Genomic DNA, 11400 nt, shown 5'->3' on the forward strand with positions numbered 1-11400 from the left:
TGACAGATACCGAGAAACTTACTTTTTAACTAACAGATGGCAGTTGCAATGCATATTTATTATATTTGCATTTTATCGAAACAAGTAAACAAAAATGTAAAACATGTATTATCAATAAATTACATATATATCTTCTACTTAAAAGTATATTAAGGTATCTTTAAAATTTTGGAAAAGTAAATCTTAATTTTATATGCAAATGAAGAGCTCGCAATAAGTTTTACAACAAATTCCAGTCATTAAGCGAAATATGGCGTCTCGCTAGTAGCTTTGCGCAGTGGCGATATCGTAACCAATGAGGATTAACCGAGGTGCGATTATTGCTATTTGAAAACTTTTACCAATACCCCGCTAAGACGACGTAAAATATCGTCGGCTATAGCAATTTCTGGAAGTTCTTAAGGGAACTCTCATCATAATTCAACTTGACTCACTTCAATTTGTAAACGAGTGCTCTTTCACTGCAGTTCTTGCTTGCAATAGGGATGCCATGCCAGTCGGAAAATGTGTATATTTATTTATTTAATAGAAGATTCCAAATACAGCGTTAGCCATTTTACATTGGAACAATTTTATAGAACATAATTACAAAAATAATAACATAGAAAAATTACATGTGGTTAAGAGACTTACATACTTTTAGTTAACTTTCTTCTAAAACGGGCCAGATTTTCAAAAATGTCTATTTGGCTTCCTAGATTATTATATTCACTGGACAGTCTATGGAACAGAGAGCGCTGGATGAGGTACAATCTCGGCTTCTGAGAAGCGAAAAGTTGAGTGCTTCTTGTTGAGCGGGCAGGCACACGAAAATGAATTTCCTGAAGAAGGCGGTCACTTCTGATGTTGCCATTCACTTTTTTATGTAGAAAAATATGGTCAGCCAGTCTATGTCTCTCTTGAGGAGTTTGGATATTTAACATTTGCAGGAGGATGGACTTTTGCAAGTGTTTTGTGGACGGAATTCGGTGTCGAACAATGGCCAGGAAGAAATTTAGGACGGAATTTAGTAGATCTGAATTTTAGGGGCATGCCATAGACCAGATCGGAGAACAGTATTCAATTTTAGGTGACACAAGAGATTTGTAAAAGGTGCCGAGGGCAGTCAAGTTGTTTATTTCCGTGAAGCGATAGAGAAGACCCAGCATACGCATTGAACCCCTTGTGACTGCAGAGATGTGCTCAGAAAAGGAAAGTTTCTCGTCAAATATGACGCCCAGGTTCTTTTGTGCGGCAACTCTTTGAACACATTTATTTTTTATGAAATATTTAGTATTAAATGTGATTTTCATTAAGGAGAAGGTCATCATGGTATATTTTTGAGGGTTGAGTTTTAAGTTCCATAATTCACATCACTTTATTAGAGAATCTAAATTATTTTGCAGAAGTGTCATGTCACTGAAATTGGAGATTTTACTATATATTTTGCAATCGTCAGCGAACAAGAGAAGGTTTTTGCATGAATCGGAGAGATATTCTGGAAGATCATCAAGGTACAGGATGAAGAGAAGAGGTCCAAGAACACTGCTGTAATGATGAGAAAAGTGGTTCCTTTTGTGGATTCGATTCCTTTCGTTCCGCTCACCTAAAGGAATCGAATCCTCCAACTAGTTCCTTTGCGGAATCATGATTCCTGGAATCATTTCATCTCGTTCCGATGAACGCAGCACATGTTTCGTTCCTCCTTGCCAGGAGAGGAGGTGGGGGAAATTTGAAAATAATGCAGGGTGAAGTTTTGTGCTGACGATGACCTGGTAATATGTGTGTGTGTGTTAATTACACACGGCTATAAGATGGGCCCATTCAATGTTGTTTTGCAGCGTTTTACGCTTCCCGGATGCACTGCTCAACTCACTAATGTGAATTATATTTTACGTTTACTTTGAAAGGAGAAAATTATCACCATGCATTTTATTCCCATTTATTATTGATATTAGCTATAACAAATAGTAGTCACACTAAGGCGATGGAAATAAAGCTAATCAAAATATGCCATGTTGCAAAAAAAAACTCTCAAAGAGACCATTTCCGTGTAATTGATTCGTCCAATACTGGGTTTTTCAAAATATAGTTGTTTTTTTATGTCGACAACAAGAATGGTTCATAACTGATATTTTCTTTTTACCTTGTTGTATCTATTCTTGATAAAGGTTGTGTAAAGGAGGGAAGAGGGGGCAAAAAATGTAACATTCAAATATAATTAATAAATTAAATTGCCATGTATGCAAATGATTACTGCGCTCCTCTCTCAAATTATATGTACGTATTTTTATTAATTTAAAATACATAGTTTGTTCCTTTCCTTTTAGAATTAGATGCTTTTATGAATCAAATTCAGATTTCAGCGAACATTTTATTTTACGAAGTGCAGATGCATTTAAAAAAACACACCCATACCCTCGCCTCTCTCCAGGCTGTTTGGTCGGAACGAAGTCTCTTACGATTCGTTCCGGTTTGCAACGTCCCTCTAGTGCACTTCTTAATATAAACTTATACCACGGCTACAAATATCTTAATCTCAGGGGATAGGTTCTTTATTCGAGAATTCCAAATAAGAAAGTGTTTTTATAGCCAAGAGGATCTATATTCTGAAAACTGTACACAATACAGAGAAAATATATCTAAGCTTGTATATACATTGAAATATATATGCTGAAGCAAATTTACGTCGGTTATATTATTTTTATATATATTTGAATAATTGAAAGGGAATCATCTTCTTCTTTCTTCTCGTAATTTCTGGGAAAAAGGCTTCTTCTTCTTTTCTTCCTTCTATTCTGGGAAAAGGCTTCTTCTTCCTTCCTATCTTTGATTTGGGAAAAGGCTTCTTCTTCTTTTCTTCTTTCTATTTTTGGAGAAGGCTTATTCTTCTTTTCTTTCTTCTAATTTATTGTCCTTGCCTTTAAAGCGTAATCTCATTTATTACATTTATGAGCTCGTTTTCCCCGCTTCTTTAGCTTATACAAATGACACAAGCTATACTTATAGAAAGATTTAGGGTCGACTAAACTGACAGTAGCGCCATCCCTTATGTAACGACCAAAAACGGGAATAGCCCAGAATCACTAACAGCAAGCGCTGCCTATGGCTCAGTGCGTCTAATAAGAAGCGCAACCGTAAGTGCTTCGGGGCGTCTAATTTGGACACAGCGTCACCGAGGGACTTACAAACACAAAAGCTGACGATGTTCTCCTCGCCAGAGGTATTGAATTAAATTTTGATCACTAGGATCAAAAAGGAGAGATTCATTTGCTCACTTATTAACTTTCCTAATTATTTCATATACGAGCATATTCTTAATTATCTTAATTGGCTATTTACAAAATTTCATTTACTCCTTCTATAAGTTTTATACTCTTCCTTTATGTATTTTGCATTTACTATAATATATATAATCGCTCTTCTCCGCTCCTACAGGGAGGTTATTGCAGCATGACACCGCAAGAGCGTCGGCCGCTTGCCGGCCCAGTCATGCAACAGGTGCCGGCAAATTGCGTAACAGATAGCCCGTTACACAAACCGCTTGTTTTGTAATGTTTCCACTTTTCACAATTATAGTTACAATTACAACTTAAATAAGCACGTACCTTGTCGTAAGGATGCTGGAAAAGGTGTCCTCTAAAATACAAATATTTCTGGCACTTTATTTCTGCCCATATCGCTTCTGACAGGAATGACTCATCCAACATAAAGGATTCAATTTTTCATTCTTGTCTTGCCTTCGAATAAACAAAACCGTGACTCTTATTTTGCAGATAACACAAGATTAATCCTTTTGAACACTAGAGTCAGTGGCGTGCCCAAGATTTTCGAGGGGGGAGGTTACGTATACATTATTATGCAAAACGAAAGCGCAGATAAACGAATTATTTAACAGTGTCACTTAATTTTAACGTGTGAATATTTTTGAAGTAAAGTAGCGATCATACACTGTGTGCGTTTTTCTTTCTGAGAGCGCCATTTGAAATAAGCACTTTTCCCCTTTTGCTACTATGGGATAAACTGAATATAAAAGGCTATAACTGCTCAACAACTGCATCTTTTTAAGAAATTTAAATTCTAAATGTAAGAATGAACAAAAAGCAACATTTTATGTAAATTCCGACAATTGTGAATCCAGGGGGAAACGGGGGCCAAATCCCAAAGTTCTATTTTCCCCGTAATTACGCAAAATTTCTGAACGTCGTAATTTCCATATTTTTTTTTTCAAAGTTGCGGCAGGAGCATTACATATCCTCATAGAGTAGTCTTTTGTTGTGCTTCCCTCAAAATTTGGTCCATCCAGTGTCTATAGAGCCGACGCTAGAAGCGAAATTCCTCAGATGTCGCAAGAGCGTCAGCGGCTTATCGGAGTAGTGGTAAGCCGCGAGAAGCCTCTCGATACTACGCGAATGCGACAGCTGTCGGCTACCAGTTGTTTAGACGTGTTCACTTCGGTTTGCGTTTATCAGTACTCGTGTTGTTCAGTGCTAGTGCTTTATCGTGTGTTAATTGTTATTCATTCATTAGTTATGCCGCCAAACAAATATAGTCTTGAACAAAGAGTTTTTATGTACGATACTTACGTGAAAACGAACTCTTGCAGAAAAGTAGTCAGGCGATTCGCAAGAAAATTTCCTGGCAATCCTGTTCCGGACAGACATACTGTTTACAACCTCGTTAAAAGATTACGAGAGACAGGATCTCTTGAACCTAAGAAACGTGTTTCCAGACGACGTGTTCTTACGGAAGAAAAGCTAGACGAAATTGGTGAACGACTTGAACATACTCCAAAAAAATCCCTCCGTCGGCTTGCTCAGGAAACAGGCATTTCAAAATCCTCAGCACGAAATGCCACTAAATTACTTAGATTAAAACCCTACAAAATTACAGTGGTTCATGAATTGCAACCGCGCGATCACGCGACTAGAGTTCGATTCTGTAACTGGATGCTGGATAATATTGTTGCTGGCAGAGTAAATCCAGAATTAATCATATTTTCAGACGAAGCTTGGTTCGAATTGAATGGCCGAGTTATTTCACAAAACAATCGCTATTGGAGCGCAGAAAAACCTGACCTTGTGCATGAAGTTCCGCTCCATCCTGCAAAAATTGGTGTGTGGTGTGGTTTGAATGCGCACAGAATAATAGGGCCTATTTTTTATGAAGGTACTATCAATGGTGAAAGGTATCGAAGAGACATACTACAACCTTTTTTTGAACAATTAACGGACATTGAATGCCAGCAGTCATTTTTTCAGCAGGACTCTGCTACTGCTCACACAGCTTATGAATCACTTAATTTTATTGCCGAGATTTTTGAGGACAGAATTATCAGTACTGAGTTGTGGCCCTCACGTAGCCCCGATCTTACTCCTTGTGATTATTATTTATGGGGAACATTAAAAAAAAAAGTGTATCAGAATAACCCGCGTACAATAGAGGATTTAAAAGAAAATATAAGAAGAGAAATTTGCCAGAATCACACCTGAGGAGCTTATGAATGTTCAGAGGAATTTCATACGCAGATGCCGGAAATGTATTGGTGTTGAAGGAGGTCATTTTCAACATCATTTATAACACAGAAGGTTAGTGATCATCATTATTATTAGTTTTAAATATAATTTTACACTTTCGGTTTGCTTTATGCGCCGCGATGCTGTTTCTGTTACGGACTATCTGTTACGCAATTTGGCGGCACCTGATGCATGACAAGGCCGGTAAGCGGCCGACGCTCTCGCGGTGTCTAAGAAAGATTACATGTCAAAAATAAAGTGCCAGAAATATTTGTATTTTAGAGGACACCTTTTCCAGCATCCTTACGACAAGGTACGTGCTTATTTAAGTTGTAATTGTAACTATAATTGTGAAAAGTGGAAACATTACAAAACAAGCGGTTTGTGTAACGGGCTATCTGTTACGCAATTTGCCGGCACCTGTTGCATGACTGGGCCGGCAAGCGGCCGACGCTCTTGCGGTGTCATGCTGCAATAACCTCCCTGTAGTTTCTACAATGAACTCTGCTCTTCTTTATATGGTGTGCTACCATCTATCGTCGCTTTCGAGAAACATTTCTTCCTTGCATTTTTCATTGTGTCGTCGGAACTGGCACGTGACAGGTTCCAGAAACTCGTTCCGAGGCTCACTGACTAGTAGTGGTGTGCGGGATCCCGAAAAGTTGGGACCGGGATCGGGAAACAAAATTCCCGTCCCGATCCCGACTTCCCGACTTTTCGGGATCCCGAGCAGTCGGGAAATACCGAATGGCCATTTTAAAAAGTCGTTAATTCTCGATGTTTCTTGCATTATAAGAGTCTGGAACTTATAGGAAAATGTTAGTATTTATTCCAGAAATGCAAAAACAATCACTTAAGGTCAAAATGACGTGTAGAATTCGAGATTTTCAGAGCTTCGGGAAATTTCGAACATTATCCGTCCCGAAAATTTCCCGACTTTGTCGGAAATTTTCGTATTTTTTCCGTCCCGAAAGTCCGGATTTAAAAATTTCCCGTCCCCACATTTATTGTTGTTGATATTTGACATGTAGGCTGAGACAAAATCCGATAGTGACACTTCATCAAAGTGGGCACCTCCGTTACGAATGGAGACACGCAAATTTTTACGGACATTTGGTCTCGTAACTCGTGATGTGATGATGTCCTTTATGTGTTGACCAGCTGTTAAGATCTTCTCCCTGAGTTCTTCTTGCGTGATTACCGGTGTCTTGTAAACTAAGTCTTTCATGTGGCTCCAAATGTAAAAGTCGCAAGGCGTCAAATCGATCGGGGGATCGAGCTGGACAGCCATCATGCTGGTAAATCCATCATGTCACGTCTTGTAGCTAGAGGCACATTCTCCAACATTGCCATCCCGTTCCTCAAAAAAATGTTCATAAGTGATGTAATGAGTGCACTCACGGTCCCCGAAATGACGTATCATTCATACCCCGGCACGGGGCCAGACGTCATTATGGGTACGGTAAACCGGTCATGACTTACTTACGGTCCAAGTTTTTTTAGTTCGGTACTGAGACGGTCGTTTATTGTCGTACTAATGCGAGGCGGAGATAAATACCTTGAAATGTTACACTGTTTTGTTTACCTTAGATATGTAGACTCGAACGATAATAACATAATACTAGATACCTGAAAAACATCAAATAATAACACTGATGAACGGTAAAAATGTGAATATACTGTATCAACAAAAAAATATTGGAATCAACAAACTGTTTACATCGCCTCCTCAATCGCTCACTCATTCTCTCTCTCTCTCTCATTCGCACTTCTGAGGTATTTTACATGTGAATATACATACAAATCATGGATCTGATCAACATACCACTCCCTTTTTGTTTGAACCTTTACGCGAATTTAGATCATTAGTCTGCCAGCTACCGTGCTCTTTTAAATTAACTCTGCGCCAGCCCTCGGAAAGCAGTTATCTCAAACAATTGGGTCGGCGGGGTTAAACCTTTCGTTCGAATGAACGTATGCATCAAGTCGCAAGTGCGACATTTACCAAGTTTCTCGGTCGGGGTAATACACACAAGCCTCTCTCGTCCGTCACCATTACATAGTGATGCAAAACTTAATCGGCTCCAGCTGCCGGAATACACAAATCAATCGTCGGCGCGAGCAAAAATTACATCAAAAACCACTGTGCAATAAATAATACTACACTCGCACGACCTTGTAATATAAAATACGCTTTCCACATTTAAAAAGAACTAATCAGTCAACTATTGACAAGCTAATTGACGCGACGGGGCGGTTGGTTACACAAAAATGGAGCACACATTGACAATTTACACTAAAAATTAACGTAATGGAATGGAGCTTCTAACTCTGAATGCACACAATCAAATTAGTACATATGAACCTGAAATGACTTTTTATATAACATTACAAAAATATCAGACACGGAAGTTAGGTTCGGGGTTCCTGAGTCACTTTGCAAATAAGTGAGTCTTCGGCGTTTACGGTACGGCGCTGATACAAACAATACATGCTTACATGGACATAGACAGTCTGGAGAATACTCTACCGGACTCTGCTACATCGTGTGATCGTTCGTCTTTCCTGGATGCGGGACTTGCACACGGTTCCTTTGTGGCGAAATTGTTCTTCGAGGTCGATCGCGGCGAAGGATGATTGCGACGATATTGGACACTTCATCTTCTCACAACCGCCGGGTGTACGTGGTCACGCGTCGGTCCGGAATCTCTCTAATGTGTCGGGCATCAATCCTGGAATCACCTCTCTCTGGTAACGGGCTTCGGTTGGACGTCGATCTGGAGTCATCCTTCTGTCTCTCTCTCTCTCTCTCTCTCTCTGGTAACAGGCTTCGGTTGGAACGTCGAACTGGAACTGGAGAGCGTAGCGCGGAGATGCTCTCTCTACAAAATCCGGGTAAAAACTGTGTCTTGGACTCGTAGTACTGCCGATTTATACCACTTTCAAAATTGTCCGTTGAAAAGCACGCTACAGTGGCTTGCCTTGGGTTTCCGAAGAGATGGAAATGACCTCTGTCCATTGTCTCGAAATGCGGTCACAAGGCGCGTCCTCGATTCTTGCTAGCTTGGGCTCCAGCTGATTATCCTGGTTATCCGTGAAAAATAGGTTCAGCCTCCCGTGGCGACTTCTCGGTCAGTCCCGACGAAAATAAGTCTTCCCTTTCTCCAAGACAACCTGTGTTGGTGCAAACATGTCATGTACTAGGCCGTTTTGACAGTTCGGCTGTCTCTCAGGAAAACCCGTCTCCCAATTCCCGACGTCAGGCTCGGATACAAATTTTTCCACAAAATAAACCAAACCTCAACGTTACATTTAAACATACTAGAATCCATAAACAAAAATAATTAATATCGAACTGTGTTTTTCACATGTCACTAGACACCGTGACAGTGATGCCATTTAAAATTTGGGGCATGAAAAATGGCTCGATCAAATGATTGTTGATGACGCCCATCCATACTTCTGCCTGGACGTGCGACAGTGGCTGGATGAAAATTACCCAAAGAAATGGATTGGCCGAGGCGGCCCGATTCCCTGGCCGGCTTGATCCTCCGATTTGACGCTTTGTGACTTCTACATTTGGAGCCACATGAAATACTTAGTTTACAAGACACCGGTAAACTCGCAAGAAGAGCTCAGGGAGAGGATCTTAACAGCTGGTGAACACATCAAGGACACCATCACATCACGAGTTACGAGACCAAATGTCCGTAAAAACCTGCGTGCCTGCATTCGTTTCGGAGGTGCGCATTTTAGCAAGACGTATAATGTTCTTTAATTGTATTGTTCATTGATTCCATTCACATGAAGATGAATGAAGTATAATTTCTTGTACACAAATGTGAATGTTAGCAACATTTGTACCTTGTTAGATAGCTGATGACAGAATGAAGTAATTTAAGTAATTTGTACGCTTTGTGTCATACGATTTTTGTCATTAATATGTTGCCAAGTAAACTAAGATTGGATTTTTTTATCACCACTTGTAAGTTTAGACCCACCCGTTACTTACATGTGATTCTTATTTGGGAAAAACTTTTTTTTTCAACGAACCACTTATTTGTTAGCTATCAGAAAATGTTGAAATATGTGCCAAACAATGAGCTGTTTTTCTCAATTCGTATTGTGTGGAAAATTGTCATTTAAAAAAAAAACAATAGATATTCGATTATCTCCAAAACTACTAATTTTCGGACAAGGTATCATATGTTCAAATTTATTGCAAATTGCCTCTACTTTAACCCCTTTCAGGGAATACATCTAATTACAGGTCATCCTGTATATATATATATATATATATATATATATATATATATATATATATATAGAGAGAGAGAGAGAGAGAGAGAGAGAGAGAGAGAAAGAGAGAGACACACACACATGCACACGTAAATGCATATTAGTTAATGTTTGATGGTGCAAGAACAGAAATATTTGACATGAAGTAATATCAAATTCTTACATTCACATTAATCCATTGTGGGATGTATTTTTATTCATGTGTGCTTCTAGATTCAAACTGTTTACATAGTACATAGTCCTTTGCTTTGGATTTAAGAACATGCGGTGTTGATTTGTTAGTTATTGTTATGGGCAATTTATTCCAGGTTGAGACTGCATTTACCGAGAATGATGATTTGAAGGAGGAGGTACTGTAATGACATGTAAAAAGTTTGTTATGCCCTCGCGTGAAGTGTGTGTGTATTTGAGTGATTATTTTAAGTTTTCTGAACAGATAATCTGGTTTACTTACTTTTAAAATTTTGTTTATGAAAGTGATATAGTGCAGATGCCTTCTTCTGTCCATTGTTAATATTTTCTTTGTGTTCAAATGAGGCAGGATATGATCTTATTTTCTTATGTTCAATGCAAATCGTATACAAGAATTTTGCATCACCTGAATTTTCATTTTATCTCTGACTGAGACCCCAGGGCCATAAACTATATCACAGTAATCAAAGAGTGACCGCAATAAGAGCTCGGTGAGCTTCAGTTTAACTTTTTTGGTTAGATAATTTTGAGACCTATATAAATTTCTGAGAATGTAGAATGCTTTTCTACACAGTCCATTGATGTGTTCTGTCCAAGTAAGAGAACTATCAATCATCAAACCCAGGATTTTATATGTTGTTTTATGCGGTATGCATGCATGTCAAACTATTTTCAAAACCATGTCGTTATACTTATCGTTCGTAATTGTTTGTCTGTTCTCCAGTAACATGTATGTGGATATGTTGGTATTTAATATCAGTCCATTGGAATCACACCAAGTGGAAATTCTTTCCAATTCATCGTTGAGGACCATAACATCACGTCTAACTGTAATTGCCGTGGTAGGTAGGTATATCTGTGTGTCGTCAGCATAGAAATCATATGTACAGTGAACGGCAAAGATAATGGTAGGCAAATTTTCCACCACTATTTTCATTACTTTTTTATTCTACATCCTGTTTTGTTTTAAGGAATTAAACTATGTTGGTTCAAAGCAGGCATTCTTCTCTCCTTATTGACGTCATTATTTCAATTCATTGTCATCACATTGTGTAATACAGACCGAATAAAAATGGTGGTGGACAATTCGCCTACTGTTTTTTTCGCCGTTGGGTGTACATGTTTGTATTGCCTTCGATAAGTTTGCTGTGTATAAAATAAACAATAATGGCCCCAATATTGATCCCTGAGGCAGTCCAGCTTTTTATTGGCACAGATTTTGAAAATGATAGTGGAGTGCCAGGCATTTGTACTTTCTGGTGTATGTCTGTAAGATACGAGTGGAACCACTTGATTGCTAATGGGCTGAAATTATAATATCTGAGTTTAGCTAAAAGTAGATCATGCCGTACACTATCGAAGGCTTTGCTGAGGTCTAGGAGGACTAGTATGACTGCACTCCGTTCATCCATGA

The 11400-nt window shown here is 38.8% G+C and overlaps 1 non-coding gene across 1 annotated transcript; it reads left to right on the forward strand.

Annotated features, from left to right (window-relative positions):
• Positions 1 to 266: 266 nt before the first annotated feature.
• On the forward strand, positions 267 to 407 carry LOC146002717 (U4 spliceosomal RNA). Its single transcript, XR_014443753.1, has one exon. It is a non-coding gene; the product is annotated as a U4 spliceosomal RNA (small nuclear RNA).
• Positions 408 to 11400: the final 10993 nt, after the last annotated feature.

Source organism: Lepisma saccharinum, chromosome 18 (genome assembly GCF_977018435.1).
Source record: "Lepisma saccharinum chromosome 18, izLepSacc3.1, whole genome shotgun sequence".
Classification (NCBI taxonomy): Eukaryota; Metazoa; Arthropoda; class Insecta; order Zygentoma; family Lepismatidae; genus Lepisma; species Lepisma saccharinum.